The sequence below is a fragment of the Nuphar pumila genome, chromosome 4 (assembly GCF_984573655.1).
Source record: "Nuphar pumila chromosome 4, dmNupPumi1.hap1.1, whole genome shotgun sequence".
Classification (NCBI taxonomy): Eukaryota; Viridiplantae; Streptophyta; class Magnoliopsida; order Nymphaeales; family Nymphaeaceae; genus Nuphar; species Nuphar pumila.
In genome coordinates this window covers 60916915-60933576 of record NC_143252.1, presented here as the reverse complement: position 1 = coordinate 60933576, position 16662 = coordinate 60916915, and positions in this window count along the sequence as shown.

The following is a 16662-nucleotide window of genomic DNA, read 5'->3' as shown; positions in this document are numbered from 1 at the left end:
GTTTCTGGACATGTAGAGGTAACACCACTTTCGTTTCGTAGACAAGTTCTGAAGGGGTGGCATTGGTCGGAGTCCGAATGGTGGTTCGGTACACCCAAAGTGCATCATGAATTTTCTCATGCCAATCTCGACCTGTTTTCACAATCCTTTCCAATATACGGATCAAAATCTTATTGGTGGCTTTTGCTTGGTCGTTCCCTTGAGGATAATAGGGAGCTGAGAAATGATGGCAAATCTTGAATTTAGAACAAAAGGTTTTCATCTTCTCATTCTTGAAATGGCTTCCATTGTCTGAAACAATATCATATGGTATGCCAAAGCGGCAAAGAATATTTTTGTGAATGAAAGAAACCACATGGCGGCCTTCTACTGTGCGTAGAGTAACAACTTCAACCCATTTCGTGAAATACTCTGTAGCTGCCAAAAAGTATTTGTGACCGTTGGAAGCAGAAGGAGTAATCGGGCCTACGACGTCGAAAGCCCACATAGAAAATGGCCAAGGAGAAACAACTGATTGTAGATATGTGGCCGGTGCATGAATGGAAGGTGTGTGTATTTGGCACTTGATGCACTTCTTCACAAATCGATGACAGTCCTGCTGCATGGTATTCCAGTAGTACCCTGCACGGACGATCTGCTTGACGAGAGTTTGATAGCCAACATGGCCACCACAAATCCCTTCATGTGCCTCTTGGATAACTTCCGTAGCTTCTTCTTTGTCTAAGCATCTCGAATACTCAGAACTGAACCTACGACGGTAAAGGATATTGGCAAGAATGAAATAACGGGTAGACATACGTTGAATTGCACATTGCTCCCTTTTTGGCATTTCTGGTGGAAATTCACCAGTCTCAATGAAATTTTTGATATTTTGGTACCAAGGCTTGTCCTTTTGATTGACCTGGTTTACTTGCATGATTGAAATGAAAGCAGGTTGCTCAAGTCTGCCAACTTCAAAAGAACGACATGATTCACTACCTTTGAAGGATAAAATGGAGCCCAAGCTGGCTAAGCCATCAACTATCTGATTGTGCTCTCTTCTTATGTGATTAAGCTTAAATTCACAAGAGCTAGGACGATCTTCTGATAGGGAATCAACTTGGAATCTTTCACTTGCCATTCAGTGTTAACTTGACTGACAACAAGTAACAAATCTCCAAAAGCATGCACTCTCTTGACATTAAAACTTTGCAGGATTTTGAGGCCTTGTATCAGAGCGTCATACTCGGCCATATTATGAGTGCATTAGAAACCAAGTTTGATGGAATAAGGGATCATTTCTTTTTCTGGAGTGATTAGCAAGACTCCAATCCCTATGCCAGACATATTTTTAGAGCCATTGAAGAATAGGTTCCAAACTGGAGGCTGTTAGACATTGCATATGTGCTTATCAGGAAAATCATCCTCTGCTTTAATTTCTTCTATTAAGGGGAAATCTGTCAACTGATCTGCGATCGCTTGGCCTTTAATTGACTTTTGAAAAACATACTCTAAGTCATATTGCATTAGAAGGACCTGCCACTTCGCAATCTGTCCAGTGAGAAATGGATGCTCAAGAATATATCTGAGAGGATTAAGCTTCGATAGGAATTTGATTTCAGAAGCCAACAAGTAATGTCTTAATTTCTGGCACATCCAAACCAGAACTAGACAAGTCTTCTCCATCTGAGAGTACTTCTTTTCATAGTCGATGAAGGTTTTGCTCACATAGTAGATGGCGTGCTCTATCAGGCTGCCTTCTTCATACTGTGCGAGGAATCCACCACAGGCATTCTGATTTATGGAAATATATAGTAAGAGAGACTTCCCCAACTTTGGCGGCCTCAAAACTGGTGGATTAAGGAGATATTGCTTGATGCGCTCAAATGAGAGCTGGCATTCCGATCCCCATTCAAATTTAACTTCTTTTCTTAGCAAATGATTGAAAGGTTCACATCTCATAGCCAAATTGGAGATGAACCTATGAACAGACTGAATACACCCTTGAAGGCTTCGTAGTTCCCTGAGATTAGTTGGAGGCGGCATATCAATAATTGTTTTTGCTTTAGCTGGATCCACCTCGATTCCTTTCTTGCTGATAATGAAGCCGAACAATTTGCCGAACTCCACTCCAAAAGCACATTTCTAAGGATTAAGTCTCAACTTATAGAGAATAAGTCTTTCAAAAACTTGACTAAGAGCATCGAGGTGATCCTCTTCTTTTTTAGACTTAACCAGAATGTCATCCACATATGCATCCATATTTTTGTGCATTTGATCGTGGAAAATAACGGCCATTGCTCTTTGGTAAGTCGCTCCGGCATTTTTGAGCCCAAATGACATTACTGTATAGCAGAAGGTTCCCCATGGTGTAGTAAATGAAGTTTTCGACTGATCACGGACAACCAGCTTAATTTGATTATAGTTTGAATATCCATCCAAGAAAGAAAACATGGCATAGCCCGCTGTGCTATCGATCAACAGGTCAATGTTGGGAAGTGAATAATCATCTTTCGGGGTAGCCTTATTGAGATCCCTGAAGTCAATGCAGATTCAAACTTTTCTGTTCTTTTTAGAAACTGCCACGATGTTTGCCAACCAATTCGGATAGTCAATGGCTCTGATGAAGTCTGCTTTCAATAAATCTTCAAGTCCTTCCTTAACTTGCTACTCAATTCGAGGGTCTAATTTCCTCAATTTTTGTTTGATTGGTCTGGAATCTGGCTTTAACTTGAGTCGATGCTCAACCAACTTTGGATCTAATCCTGGCATATTCTCATAAGTCCAGGCAAATACTTCTTGATGTTGCTTAAGAAATTGAATGAGTCTTGCCTTTTCAATTTTACTTAGGCCCGAACCAATTTTGAGAATCTTCGGATCATCTTCCGAACCAATGTTGATATCCTCAGTTGGATCTTGAACCAAAGACGAGGGTTCATCCTTGTAAACACCCCAAATTTTCACTCACCTCCCTGACATCTTCACCAAGCATCATCATCCAGCCTTTTTGAAATCGCCGAAGGGCAAAATGGTCATTTTCTGAGCTCGGACCTTGCAAAAGTCTAATTTTCATCTGCAACTCTCAAAATTTCTCTATTTTTAGCTCAGATGTTCAAAATTTTACTCCTGACAGGAGACAAACATCTCCAAGTCTTGATTCAAGATTACATTTCATAAGACATGACATTGCATATCATTGCATGAGCATTTCAAATCACTGCACTGCACAGCATGTCATTTCGAGGTCCAAAACTCTTGATTTTAAAATTTTCAATCCAGATTAGAATTTCAACTCTTTTCAAAATTGATTTCAAAACCCTGGGTCTTCAAAATTATCAATTTTTCCCATTTTACCCCCAGGACTCTGAATTTCAAAATATTTCCTCAGGAAAACCATCTGGATAGTTTTTAATATGGATTTCAGTCACTTCACCTCAGATTTTGCCCTTTTTGACAATTTCAAATATCTTTCTTTTACAAAATCGCCCTACAACGGCCAACTCTTTCCAAAATTCCTGTTTTGCCCATTAGTCCAAATTTTTATGAAAATTCCAAAAAGAGGTTTTACTGTCTTGTCCTTATGTCAATAAAGAAGCAATGTGGGACCCACATTGAGGTGGTGTCACACAGGCTTTTCTTTTGAAAATTTGAATTTTGAAAAACCCAAAAAATATTGGAGCCTTGTCCCCTGCATTGGTGCCACTTGTCCTTTCTCTCTCCTCCCATTTACATGCCATGTGTCAGCATAGGGTTCACCTAGAGTTGGTGCCACATGTCACCTTCCCTCTTCTGCCACGTGTCAGTGTGGGGCTACCTTCAGAAGCCGCCACATGTCATCCCAATTATCTGCCATATGTCACCCTATCCATCCTGCGCCATGTGTCATTTCAAAGACTACCAGGAGATGCCAAGTGTCATAGGTTGTCCTGTCTAGAAAAAGTGGAGTTTGTCTCCTCTGAGGTGGCGCCACTTGATATGTGTCTCCTGCAGGGGACACGTGTCAACCCCTCCTTCCTTCTAGAAAAGTAGCCTGACACATGTCCTCTCCCTATTTTTTTCAGAAAAGTAGGAGACATGTGTCACTCCTAAATTCCTACAAAAAAGGTAGGCTTGTCTCCTCTGAGGTGGCGCCATCTGGAGTGTCTCCTGCAGATGACACATGGCAAGCTCTCATTTCCTCAGAAAAAGCAAGTGCCATGTGTCGTTTTCTGTTTTCTTCAGAAAAACTAGAATTCAAAAGTTCAAAACTCCTCATAGGTGGCGCAAATCCTGAACTCCTACCTTTTTCATCCTGTCTGAGATGGCGCCACATGGCCTGGCCCACCTTCTCTCCCCTCTGCCACGTGTCATCTTCTGCTTCTTTCAGAAAAGAAGGTGACACATGTCTCCTTCTCACTCCTTCAGAAAAAGTAGAGGACACATGTCCTCTCCCTACTTTTTTCAAAAAAAGTAGGAGACGCATGTCACTGCCCTCTTTTTCCTCCCTCTTGCCACATGGCATTGTAGGAGCCACCCTGAGGTGGCGCCACATGTCCATCCTCCATTCCTCCAGGGCCAACCTCCATTTGAAATTCGAATTCTCCTCTGAGGTGGCGCCATCTGAAGAACCACTCCAGCAGGCTGACACTTGGAACCATCTTGGACTGCCACATGTCCAGATCTTCTTTCACCAGAAAAAGCAAAATTCAAATTCCTCTGAGGTGGCGCCTTCTGAGCCCACTGCTCTGTCCTCCTGACATGTGTCAAACACCTTTTGAGGTGGCGCCATTCCAAGACTCCACTTGGCTCCATTTTTATTTTTTATTTTATTTTTAATAAAGGTAGCCCACCATGAGGTGGCACCACCTGAGGGCTCCCTGCAAAAGACAAATTCGAATTTCAAACCCCTCAGATGGCACCCCCTGAGATGGCGCCACATGGAGGGCTCAGATCCAGCCTGTTTGAATTTCAAAATTTTTCAGAAAAGTTATAAAAACAAGGGTTCACGCCCAGCCTAAGGAGATCATTTTTTTTTAGCTCTTGTGAACTTGGAAAATCCGACCTAGCCTTCCTAACATCTGATTTTGAACCTTGGAAATCGTGCCCCCTTTGGCGCATTGAAGAAGGTGGAGTAAAGTTTGTGCCGTGGCCAATCCGATTCCAACAGAGCTCGATTTTGGTGGACCATCCGAAGCTCGGAGCGAAGGACGAAGGAAGCTCGTGATAGCCGCCCCTTTCAAGAGCTTCTACGCTGCGTAACGAAGCAAGGTGCACTTCTTTTCCCCTTGATGTAATTCCATAATCCGATTCGGGAGTCGTTTGAAGAAAGAGCTCATCCGAGAGATGAATTGAGCTATTCTCATAAAACGACATATATAAAAATGTTTAATTATGCTTCCTTGATGATTTTTAACATTCATATAGTTAGCTAGGTTTAATTTGCATTTTATTTCATTCATTTAGCATATTTCATGAATTAATTAGGATTAATTTAGCCTTTATTTCAATTCTGCTTATTTTCAGTAGGTCTTTGTTTTTGTCAGTCAGTCCACACGTCATTTCATGCATTTGTTTTTTATTAAAAATCCCAAAAAAATCACTGAATGCGCCCTTAGTTGTCCCTAAAATTTTGCCAAAAATTCGGAGCCATTTGATATTGTTTACTGTGGTAAACATTCAAAATGGCAAGTCGGGTTTTGTTACCCGGGATACGTTTTAAAAATCATTTGCCGACTTTTAAAATCGCTATATCCCTCATGGGAGATCCGATTTTCGATCTGAAAGATGTTCTAAACTCGGGAGAATGTATAGTTTTTAATATGATGTTTTCAGATTTTTTGGATTTTTTTTATGCCTGACAAAAATCCGAGAGTTCGGGACACGTGTCAGAGCCTAATTTGGGCCTCTGAGATCTTGGATCGACTTAGGGCTATGGTTTCTCTTTGTGTGTTTCTCCAAATCCGAAACTGTAAGAAGTGAAAGTGGTGTACGAGATGTCTTCTGTTTGAATCTGAAATACTGTAATTTTTAGAACAGTGTTGACCCCTGCTTCGGATTTTTCTTGTCAGCCCCCTGTTTTGCTACATTTGTCTGTTCTGTTAGTTTAGGCAGAAATAGTTATATTTTTATCTGTGTTTCCGTTGATCAAATGCCGAAGTCATAAACATGAAAGTTGTTCATGTAGGTGTCGTTCATAACTATGATTAATTTCATAAATTTCCATGGCCGTTTTGTATTCCTTTAGCATTTTTCATCAGATTAGTGTGATTTTTACCTCTGTCAGAACTAAATCTCTGTTTTTTAACTCCCCATGGCTCAAATCCCGAGGCTATAAAAACCAAAAATGTTCCATTTCGAGTCTTTTAGTAGTCTGAAAAATATCAAAAGTTTCCATGTTGTAAATCTTGCATTATCATATTAGGCATTACATTTGGTTCGGATCCATAGGCAAAATCCATCATTTTTAGGACTTTCCTTGAATTTTAGCATTTAAATCATATCATTTCATGATTTTTAGAATTCTAGGTTGTTTATCAGAGTGTTTATATGCTTCATACTGAATTTGGTGCAATTTGGAATCCATTTGAGGTTCGGATCATCCATAATACCAAAACAGGGTCCCGCAGGATCCAGATCCAAGCGAAAATCGTTATTTTTGATAAATTGCAAAATACCAAATTCTGCTTTTACAGTCTTAATGTGTCTAGCAGCATGTCATCATATCTCTTACTGCATTTCATCATCATTTGATTCAATTTGAACTTCAAAATCTCAATTTTACCAAGTTTTCCTTCAAAAAACCCTGATTTTAAAGGTATAACTTTATAATTAGGGATATTTTGGTCATTTTGACCACCAATTCCGAATTTCAAACTGTTTTCCACTGAATTCCCTGCATTTACATCATTTCAAAACATCAAGGAAGCATGAGAATAGGGTTTATATCCAACTAAATCCAATAATTTCATAATATTATTGGAAAATCTTGAAAAAACCCACATATTTGAGCTAACTTTATTTCAAGCTTGGCAGGGACATTCCAAAGAAGGAGCTGAAGTCTGCAAATTCCTTTTATTTCCTTTATTTAGTGATGTAATAATGTAAATTTTGGAATAAGAGATTTAATTTCCTGCTTAGACTAGGATGCATATCATATAGTTTGAATTTATGCAATATCCTGTTTCTATGATTCATGCATTTTATTTCAAAAGCACTATGGATGTTCACGAATGGCACGTGCACCAACTCTTAGGGAGTTGATGGACTCGGTGGGATCCATATTTACGGCCCTAGTCGGAGTATGGACGAGACCCAGATCCGTCGTCTTTCTACTAGTCACATTGAGCCTACACTCTTAGGCTATCTTAAAATGCACATCATATTTCCAAAGTTTTCAAAATCATGTGCATCAAATCAACTAAATTCTGAACATATTCATGGCCACAGTCAGAATATGTGAAGGATTTATCTTGACTTAATGCACACATTTTCCAACAAATCTCTTAGAAAATCTTTTCAAAGTGCATTCATTCACTCATGTCATTTGCATCATGAAATCATTGATTTTCTCAAGATTTTCTCAAGAAAACTTCATTCTCAAGAAATCGATTTCTCAAGAAACTCTAAGGATTTTTCAAAATCGGTTTTCCAAAGACAAGTTTTTCCACAGTTTTCCCTGGAAAATGATATTTTCTTAAGAGATTCAAAAGAGTTTTCCAATCTTTCTTCAAGATCCAAAATCGATTTCCAAGTATTTCAAAAGGTAAAATTCTCAGGATTTCGATTCCCCAAGTTTTGAATTTCCTTCTCCAATGAGCTTTCCTATAAATCTTCCATCATTTTCCTAAGAAAACTCTCAAAGTCCAAGTTTTCCTAAGAAGTGTTTCCCTTTTCAAAAGGTTCATCTTTTCTCAAGAATCACTTCCATTTTCCCAGGATTTTCAACCATTCATAATTTTCCCAAGTCTTTATGAACTTTCCTGAGATTTCAAATCTTTTTCATCTGAGTTTCCTGAGAAATTGACTTTTAGCTTTTTCCTGAGAGAATCTTTTCAACTCCAAATATTTTTCAAGCATACATCATGTTTTCCCAAGCTGCATTTTCCAAAATCTCATAGCACATGCCTGAATTCTCTGTGCATTTAGGATAGAACATAACTTTGATAATTTCGCTAAGTCAAGCATAATTCTGGTCCTTGGTTCGATTACCCCTGTTAAAGGCGGCAGGAACGGTCGAACCTCGTACCGACAGGTCGAGCCCCATCCCATGGATTTTCCCGCAATTTTCAAAACGGAGGCGAGTATTTCAAAAACAATTTCCAAAATCCGGTCAAGTTTGAAGCGTGAAAGCGTTTCCCTCTCTCTCTTCCCAAGGAAGGTAAGACGGGGGAAAAATTTCGCGACGATAACAGGTTTGGCGACCGAGATGGGACTTGTCCTTGTCTGACCTAAATTATGCTTGACTTAGTTCAATTATCAAAATTATGTTCATAAAATGTCAGCTCTTTTACTTTCAATACCATGTGAGCCTAGGAGCCTAGATTCTGACCCAGCTGACATTGAATACATATAGCTTAGGCATGGTTTGGTAGGACCATATTGAGGAGATATTTTCATGCTCACATAGACTTAGGTCTAAATACAATCCTCCTCAATTTAGGATCTGAATGCAAACAATGTATGCTTCTTCAAAATTTTCAAAATCTATCTCTCTAGAACTTAGAGCCCTCTATTTCTTGCATGTGATCATTTTTTCAAAACTCCATTACCTATCATTACCCGGTCTTCACGTTGCTGGGCTCTCTTCCAGAACCATAGTTCGGGATAGAGCCTCACAACTGGGCCAACTATTTGGGTTAACACCCCCCTACCACGTACCGCGGGCCACAGTCCGAAGTATATCGGTAGGCGCTCAAGGATGTTGGAAAACCTTACCTTAGAACCGGAGTTGAAATTCTATGCCACGTACCTCGGATTTCGATTCAGGTATATCGGCATAACTGGATTGGATAAAGATGATCTAAACTTAGAGTTAGGATTAAGGTCCTACAGCTGTTTTCAAATTGATGCATCTAGAGTCAGCCTTTTAGGGAGTGCTGAATATGCATAAATGTTTGTGCAGGATGTGATTGTATGTATGATTTTCTCAATTCTTTATGTTTCCCAATGTTTTTCAACTCATTAGGTCTTTTTCCAAATATCCTTATTTTCCACAAGGTCTTTTTCTCAAACCGTGGATATTTTTCTCAAATATCCAATTTCTTCCAAAACTCCAGACGATTTTACATTCTATCTTTCTACTGGATCTTGAATTTCTAGCTGCATTTTTATCCTGCCTGCAAAATTTTTCAAAATTTCTCACATTTTCCTAAGTCTCATTCTGAGTCTTTCTCTGTTTTCAGTTCGATGGCATCCAGCCAAGTCGATCCTATCCTTCCTGAAGGTCACATCTCCTTCGAGGTGCAACAAGGTCGTCCTGAACATCGAGCCCTTAGCACCGGAACTTTCATTCCCCGGTGGTATTATTCCTGGCTAAAGAGCTTTTCCCGAATGTTCCCGGACCATTTGAGCGAGTGCGGATTGGAGCTGGCATCAGCAGTCGGAAAACAGACCATCAATGGCAACCTGATCCATGCAATGGCAGAGCGATGGAATCCTCAAACGTGTACCTTCTGGTTCCCGTGGGGAGAGATGACTGTTTTAATGGATGAATTTTCAGAAATCATGGGGTTGCCAGAACCAGCTGGTCGACCAAGCGACCCCTTAGAGCATCAATTCCTTATCAATGTCAAGGGTTTGGACCCCCGAGACTCCTTAGCTCGTATGACAGGCCGTCGATCTTGGCCCCTGATCCAGTTAGAAGGAGATGAATATGTTGACCTACTTGAGTTGTACCGCCAGTACGGGACCTTCGTCGAAGTCAGCTCGCTTTCAAGAACAGCCAAAGAAAAGATTCAGAATGCAATGGTTCTATGCACTGTAGGACTGTCCCTTTTCCCAGATGGACAGAACTACATGGACATCAGGAGAATCCAACTTATGAGAAGATAGGGAAGTCGGCAAACCAATCGCCTCTCTATAGCCATGGCAGCGCTCGCCTTCCTATATCGAGGTCTGACTCGATTCTCACTTGGAGAATCCATTTTAGTTGAAGGATGCATCTACGCACTTTAGTCCTGGTTTTTCCAGCATGTTCCAGCCCGAGCAAGCTCTTTCAGATACAATGGTCAAGAACTCCTTCCGGTGGCGCAGTACCGGTCCATGATCAACAACATTCAAGAGGATGACGTAGTCTGGGACTATTTTGATCGGCAAATATCTCCTCCCAGATATACCTACGCTTATGGCAAGCGGTTCAAGTTGCTAGGACCATTCTTCTGCACTTACTACCAACCAGAGAGATGTGTTCGGCAGTTCTCCCAGAGGCAGCAGTATGTTGAAGCCCGACTGTTATCAGGAGTTATGGCAGAGTTTGATCTCACTTCCGCACAATGGTCCGGGGCATATCACTCTGCCCGCTACGGCTGGGATTCCTTTGTCTCTCGTAAAATCTTTCCAGGTCCTAGAGTGTCTGCCGACTATCGTGAATGGTGGCAAATTGTTTGTCCCCCACCTCTTTGTCAAGATCAATTTTAATAAAATCTTATTCTTCTCATTTTAATAAAATTCTCTTTCCTTCCATTGTGGTTTGACGACCTCGCCTAGGTAACAAGGCATATTTTCGTTGTTTATTTCTTTTGCAGAAGGAATGGCAACACAATTGTTGTGATTCCCACGACGACTCAGTCCCTAGTAATGGGACATCTTTTCCAAATTGTCTACCATATTTTCAGCAAATATTTCTTCCAAAAGCTCAATTCCTACAAAATCTAATCAGGTCTTTGCCCTGCAGAGAGCATCCATATCATTTGATGGTTGAGACAAGATCAGGCAAAAGAACCACAGCATCCCAGTACTCGTCAGCCTCGGAAGAAGAGATGAGTTCCCCTCGATCCGAGAAGAGTCGAGAGCAGCAGCAAGAAGACGATGGCATAGACCCTCAAATGTATGCCATGTTCAGAAAAATGATGAATAAGATGATGAATGAGCAGCCCGGGACCAGCTCAGAAAGGAATCCATTCAGAGAAAAGTTCCATGGTCGCAGGGATAAGAAGGCTCCCAAGAAGCAGATCCAGCCAGAAGAGATTTCAGATGAATCTGATTCCACTGAAAACACAGATGAAGAATATGAGGTGCCTCCGGCATTTCAGAAGCGGGGCCAAAGTAAAAGCCGCAGATCAAAGAGCAGAGATAAAGAAGAGCCTTTGCAAGCGCAGTTCAAAGAAATGGCCCGAGTTGTCAAAGATCTGCAAGCCCGCGACAAGGGCAAGAAAGTCTTCACCAGTGAGGACTTTTATGACGGCTTAGAAGGGGATGATGATCTGGAGAATCTCCCCCAAAAATTCATCAAATTCGATGGTTCTGGCGACCCAAAAGCGCACCTCGCCACTTTCTTTGCTGAATGCTCTCGGTTTACGAGGGATAACCGAGCATTGTTTCTATGCTTCTCCCGCAGCTTGGAAGGAGTTGCAGCTAAGTGGTATGTTGAGCATATCAACCCCATCGAGATCAAGGAGTTCGACAAAGTTGTGAATCTCTTTATTGAACGCTTCTTGTTCAACACAGAAGCGCTGCCTACACTAAGTCATCTCTGCAATTTAAGGCAGAACGAGAATGAAAAAGCACGGGACTTCATTCACAGATGGAGATCAGCCTGTAATAAGATGAGAGATCCTATCTCGGAAAGGCATGCATTGTCCTTAGTCCTCAACAATTTCTCGCAGCCGTTAAGAGGATTAATCTCCACAGCGCCATCCAGGACCTTCATTGAGCTGACTGAACGAGCCGAATGGCTCGAGCTGAGTGTGGAAAATGGAGGCTATGAAGGCTTCACCTTTTCCAAGAACAACTCCCATGGTGAGCAGAAAAAGAAAGCTCACTTCACTTATTCTGCTAGCAACAACAACAAAGGCCGAAATCAGCACAAAGGGCAGAAGAAAGATTACTGCTACGGCACCGGCAATCCGAACAACAAGGACCAGAAAGCAAAGCCTGCTCCTCAGTACAGCAAGCCTCCTCAGCAGGATCAAGGGCCGAAACCGCGTGAGAAAGCCAAACATGAAGGATGGAGTTACGACAAAAAGTTTACTCCCCTTGACCAATCACTCGAAGATGTGCTCGAGTACATGCTATCGAAAGAGATGGTCAAATTGCCCAGATTGGCCGATCCCCCTGTGCCCATGGGGAAATGGAAAGATCAGTTCTGCAAGTTCCACAGGACAGTGGGGCACAACACCGAGAACTGCTTTGTTCTCAAAAATATCGTACAAGATCTCATTGAAAAGAATCTATTGGTAGAAGGAGAAGAAGAAGAGAAGATGGACATTCTCAACCACCCCTTCCCTTCACACACCACAGCAGTAGTGTCTGCACAACCCTTTCTACCGCATGAACATATCAAGCCATGTTCTGCGCAAGATCTCCAAGTTCAGCATCAGGTGACGGTGCTACGACAAGCAGCTCCAGATTCTAAGAAGATGAACTTAATTTCAGCATTCGGTAAAATGAAAGTTGCAGGAGCACCTGTGAAGTCAGTTCCCAAATCAAAAGGAACTCCTGACTTCTTCAAGCAAATCGTTAGACCAAGGCCAGAGAATTCAAGTCAGAAGCCTCTTACCGCTCTATCCAATGTCTCCATCCTTGACTTGCCCAAGAATTCTAGCAAGCACCGACAAGTACTGGATGATTTACTCAGGAAAATCAAAGTTAAGCCCAGCACTACTCCTGAAGACATGGCACAGATTGTGAACTCTGCCATGACCAATGCACCAATCACCTTCTTAGATGAGGACCTTCCAAAGCCTCATTCCTTTCATAATAATGCCTTATACATTGTCGTTCGAGTCAGAGGAATGACAGTTCCCCATGTGCTGGTCGATGGAGGCAGTAGCCTCAACATATGTCCCGAAATGACCGCAAAGGCATTAGGGATCAAGGACGAGGAATACATTCCAGATCCCATCACTATCTATGGGTTTGACAATCATGGTAAAACGGCCAAGGGCAAGATATTTCTGGAAGTGTTTATCAACTATTCGGTGCACTCCGTCCTTTTCCATGTGGTTAATGTACCACCAACCTACAACTTGCTGCTCGGTAGGACGTGGATTCACAATGCTAATGCAGTGCCTTCTACCCTCCATCAATGTGTGAAGTGGTCAAAAGGTGGAATGATTACCACAATACTGGGAGAAGACCCAGAAGAAAGGCTCCCGCAGCCCATGATTCCCCGGCCATCATTCAATGCAGATATTTCTAGCATCAGGGAAAGTGAAGAGATCAATCTCGGGGAGAATCGAGAAATACTTCAGGCACCATCAGAGCCATCTCTGCACACAGTAGCCATGACACGATGGAAAGGCCCTCAATTTTTCAAGGTTGGAGGTCGAATCGACTACAGCACCATTAAGGATCATCCCTTGTTTCCTCAATTCATGAAGTCAAGAAAGGGATTTGATTTACTCCTGAAGCATGACTATCAACCCTTCAAAGGACTCGGCAAGAATGAAGATGGCCGCATCGAGCCAATGATCCAGAAACATCGTCCCCACAGGGCAGGATTGGGGTTCTCCGGAGGAAGCTCATCAAGGAAGACTGTTTTGTCAAAGGGGCACAATGAAGACCATTTGTTATTTCCTTTCTATTCTTTTCCAAATAAATGTCTCATTTTACCAATGTCATTGATCAATTCAATCAATAAAATTCCAAGTTTCTTTGTCTATCCGGATGCCATCTACTCCCTTTTTGTCTGTCTCATCATTTTATAATTCAATGCCATTTTATGTATGGTCCTCTTCAAATGATTGCTTGTCTTACTATAGGCCAATTTGTCTGAACCAAATTTCTTCTCCAAAATTTCAGAATGACTTCTCGGACAATCAAGAAGCTCGTTCTCAATCCCAAGGCCTTTCAGAAGTCGACAACAATTCACAGAATCAAAGCAAACACCGAAAATGACAAGAGTGCAAAGCAGTCTGATGATTGTGCAGAATATGATCAGTCTCTTCAGGAATTACCGGAGTTCGCCGCAGTTCAGAAGCAGGACAAACCATCTCCTCTAGTACAAGATCCAACTGAAGGTGTCAATATCGGTTCAGAGGAAGATCCAAAAATTCTCCAAATCGGAACCAGTCTGAGTTCAGAAGAAAAGAAAAGGCTTACAGATTTTCTCAAGCGGCATGAAGAAGTGTTCGCATGGACGTATGAAGACATGCCGGGCTTAGACCCCAAATTAGTCAAACACCGTCTCGTCTTAAAGCCGAATGCTAAGTCAGTCAAGCAGAAGCTGAGAAAAATGGATCCCAGAATAGAACAGCAGGTCAAGGAAGGACTCGAAGATTTGCTCAAAGCAGGATTTATTCGAGCTATTAACTACCCAGATTGGTTAGCCAATATCGTCGTCGTCCCAAAGAAAAGCGGCAAAGTAAGGATCTGCATAGACTTCAGAGATCTCAACAAGGCAACTCCGAAGGATAACTATCCACTTCCAAGCATCGATCTTCTAGTCGATAGCACGGCAGACCATGCCATGTTCTCTTTCATGGACGGATATTCCGGCTACAATCAGATTAAGTTGGCCGCCCGCGACCAATCAAAAACTTCCTTCACCATGCCTTGGGGCACTTTCTGCTATACAGTTATGCCTTTTGGGCTCAAGAATGCTGGAGCAACGTATCAACGGGCAATGGCTGTTATCTTTCATGATCAAATGCGCAAAATCATGGATGCGTATGTTGATGATATTCTCGTGAAATCTAAAGAGGGAGAAGATCACCTCGAAGCCCTTGATCACGTCTTCAAGAGACTCATTCTTTACAAGTTAAGGCTTAACCCGCAAAAGTGTATCTTTGGAGTCGAATCAGGCAAACTGTTGGGTTTTCTGGTAAGCAAAAAGGGAATTGAAGTTGACCCGGCCAAAGCAAAGGCTATCATTGATATGCCTCCCCCGAAGAATCTCAAAGAGCTACGTAGCCTTCAAGGACGTATGCAGTCAATCCAGCGATTCATTTCCAATTTGGCGATGAGATGTGAGCCCTTCAACCACTTACTCAGAAAAGGAGTGAAGTTCGAATGGGGACCAGAATGTCAGCAATCGTTTGATCGAATCAAGAAGTATCTTCTTAATCCTCCCATCCTAAAGCCGCCAGAATTGGGAAAACCTCTTCTGTTATACATCTCAGTCAATCAAGTCGCATGCGGCGGATTCTTGGCGCAATACAAAGAAGGCAGCCTGATAGAGCACGCCATTTATTACGTGAGCAAGACTTTCATAGATTATGAAAAGAGATACTCTCAAATAGAGAAGACCTGCCTAGCTCTGGTATGGATGTGTCAGAAGCTACGACACTACCTGCTAGCATCAGAAATCAAAATCTTGTCTAAACTCAATCCTCTCAAGTATATCTTAGAGCAACCTTTCCTCAGCGGACGAGTCGCAAAATGGCAAGTCTTACTGATGTAGTATGACTTAGAATATGTCTCGCAGCAATCAATCAAAGGCCAAGCAATCGCAGATCAATTGGCGGATTTTCCCCTGGCCGAAGAAGTGAAAGCCGAAGATGACTTCCCTGATGAGCAAATTTGCAATATCCAGCAATTTCCAGTCTGGAATTTATTTTTCGATGGTTCTAAGAATATGGCGGGAATAGGCATCGGAATCCTACTAATCACTCCTGAGAAGGAGATGATTCCATTTTCTCTCAAGCTAGACTTTCAATGCACTCACAATATGGCTGAATACGAAGCCTTGATTCAAGGTCTAAGGATTCTACTAGACTTCAATGTTAAGAGAGTGCATGCCTACGGTGACTCATTACTTGTTGTCAATCAAGTTCGAGCCGAATGGCAAGTCAAAGATCAGAAGTTATTTCCCTATCAAAAAATTGTTTCAGCTCTCGTCAGCAAGTTCGAAGAATTTCAGTTATTTCACATCAAGAGAGATTTTAATAAAGTGGCCGATAGCCTAGCCAGTTTAGGCTCCATTATGACATTCAAGAATGGAGAATCTTGTCGCTCTTTTGAAATTGGCAGACTTGACCAACCTGCTTTCATTCTAGCGGAACAAGTAAACCAGACTGAGCAAAAGAAGAAGCCTTGGTATTACAATATCAAAACTTTCATAGAAACTGGTGAATTTCCTCCAGAACTCTCAAAGAAAGAACAACGAGCAATCCAGCGTATGTCTACTAGATATTTCATTTTGGCCAATGTCCTCTATCGTCGTGGATTCAGTTCAGAGTATTCCAGATGTTTAGATGAAGACGAAGCCATAGAAGTCGTGCGAGAAGCACATGAAGGCATTTGTGGCGGCCACGTCGGCTACCAAACCCTTGTCAAGCAAATCATAAGAGCAGGGTACTACTGGAAGACTATGCAACAAGATTGTTATCATTATGTGAAGAAGTGTGTGTAATGTCAGATACACGCACCTTCCATCCATGCTCCGGCAACATATCTACAATCCGTTGTTTCTCCATGGCCGTTATCCATGTGGGCCTTCGATGTCGTAGGTCCCATCACTCCTTCAGCTTCAAATGGCCACAAATATTTCCTTGCCGCAACAGAATATTTCATCAAGTGGGTAGAAGCCATCAGTCTCCGCACAGT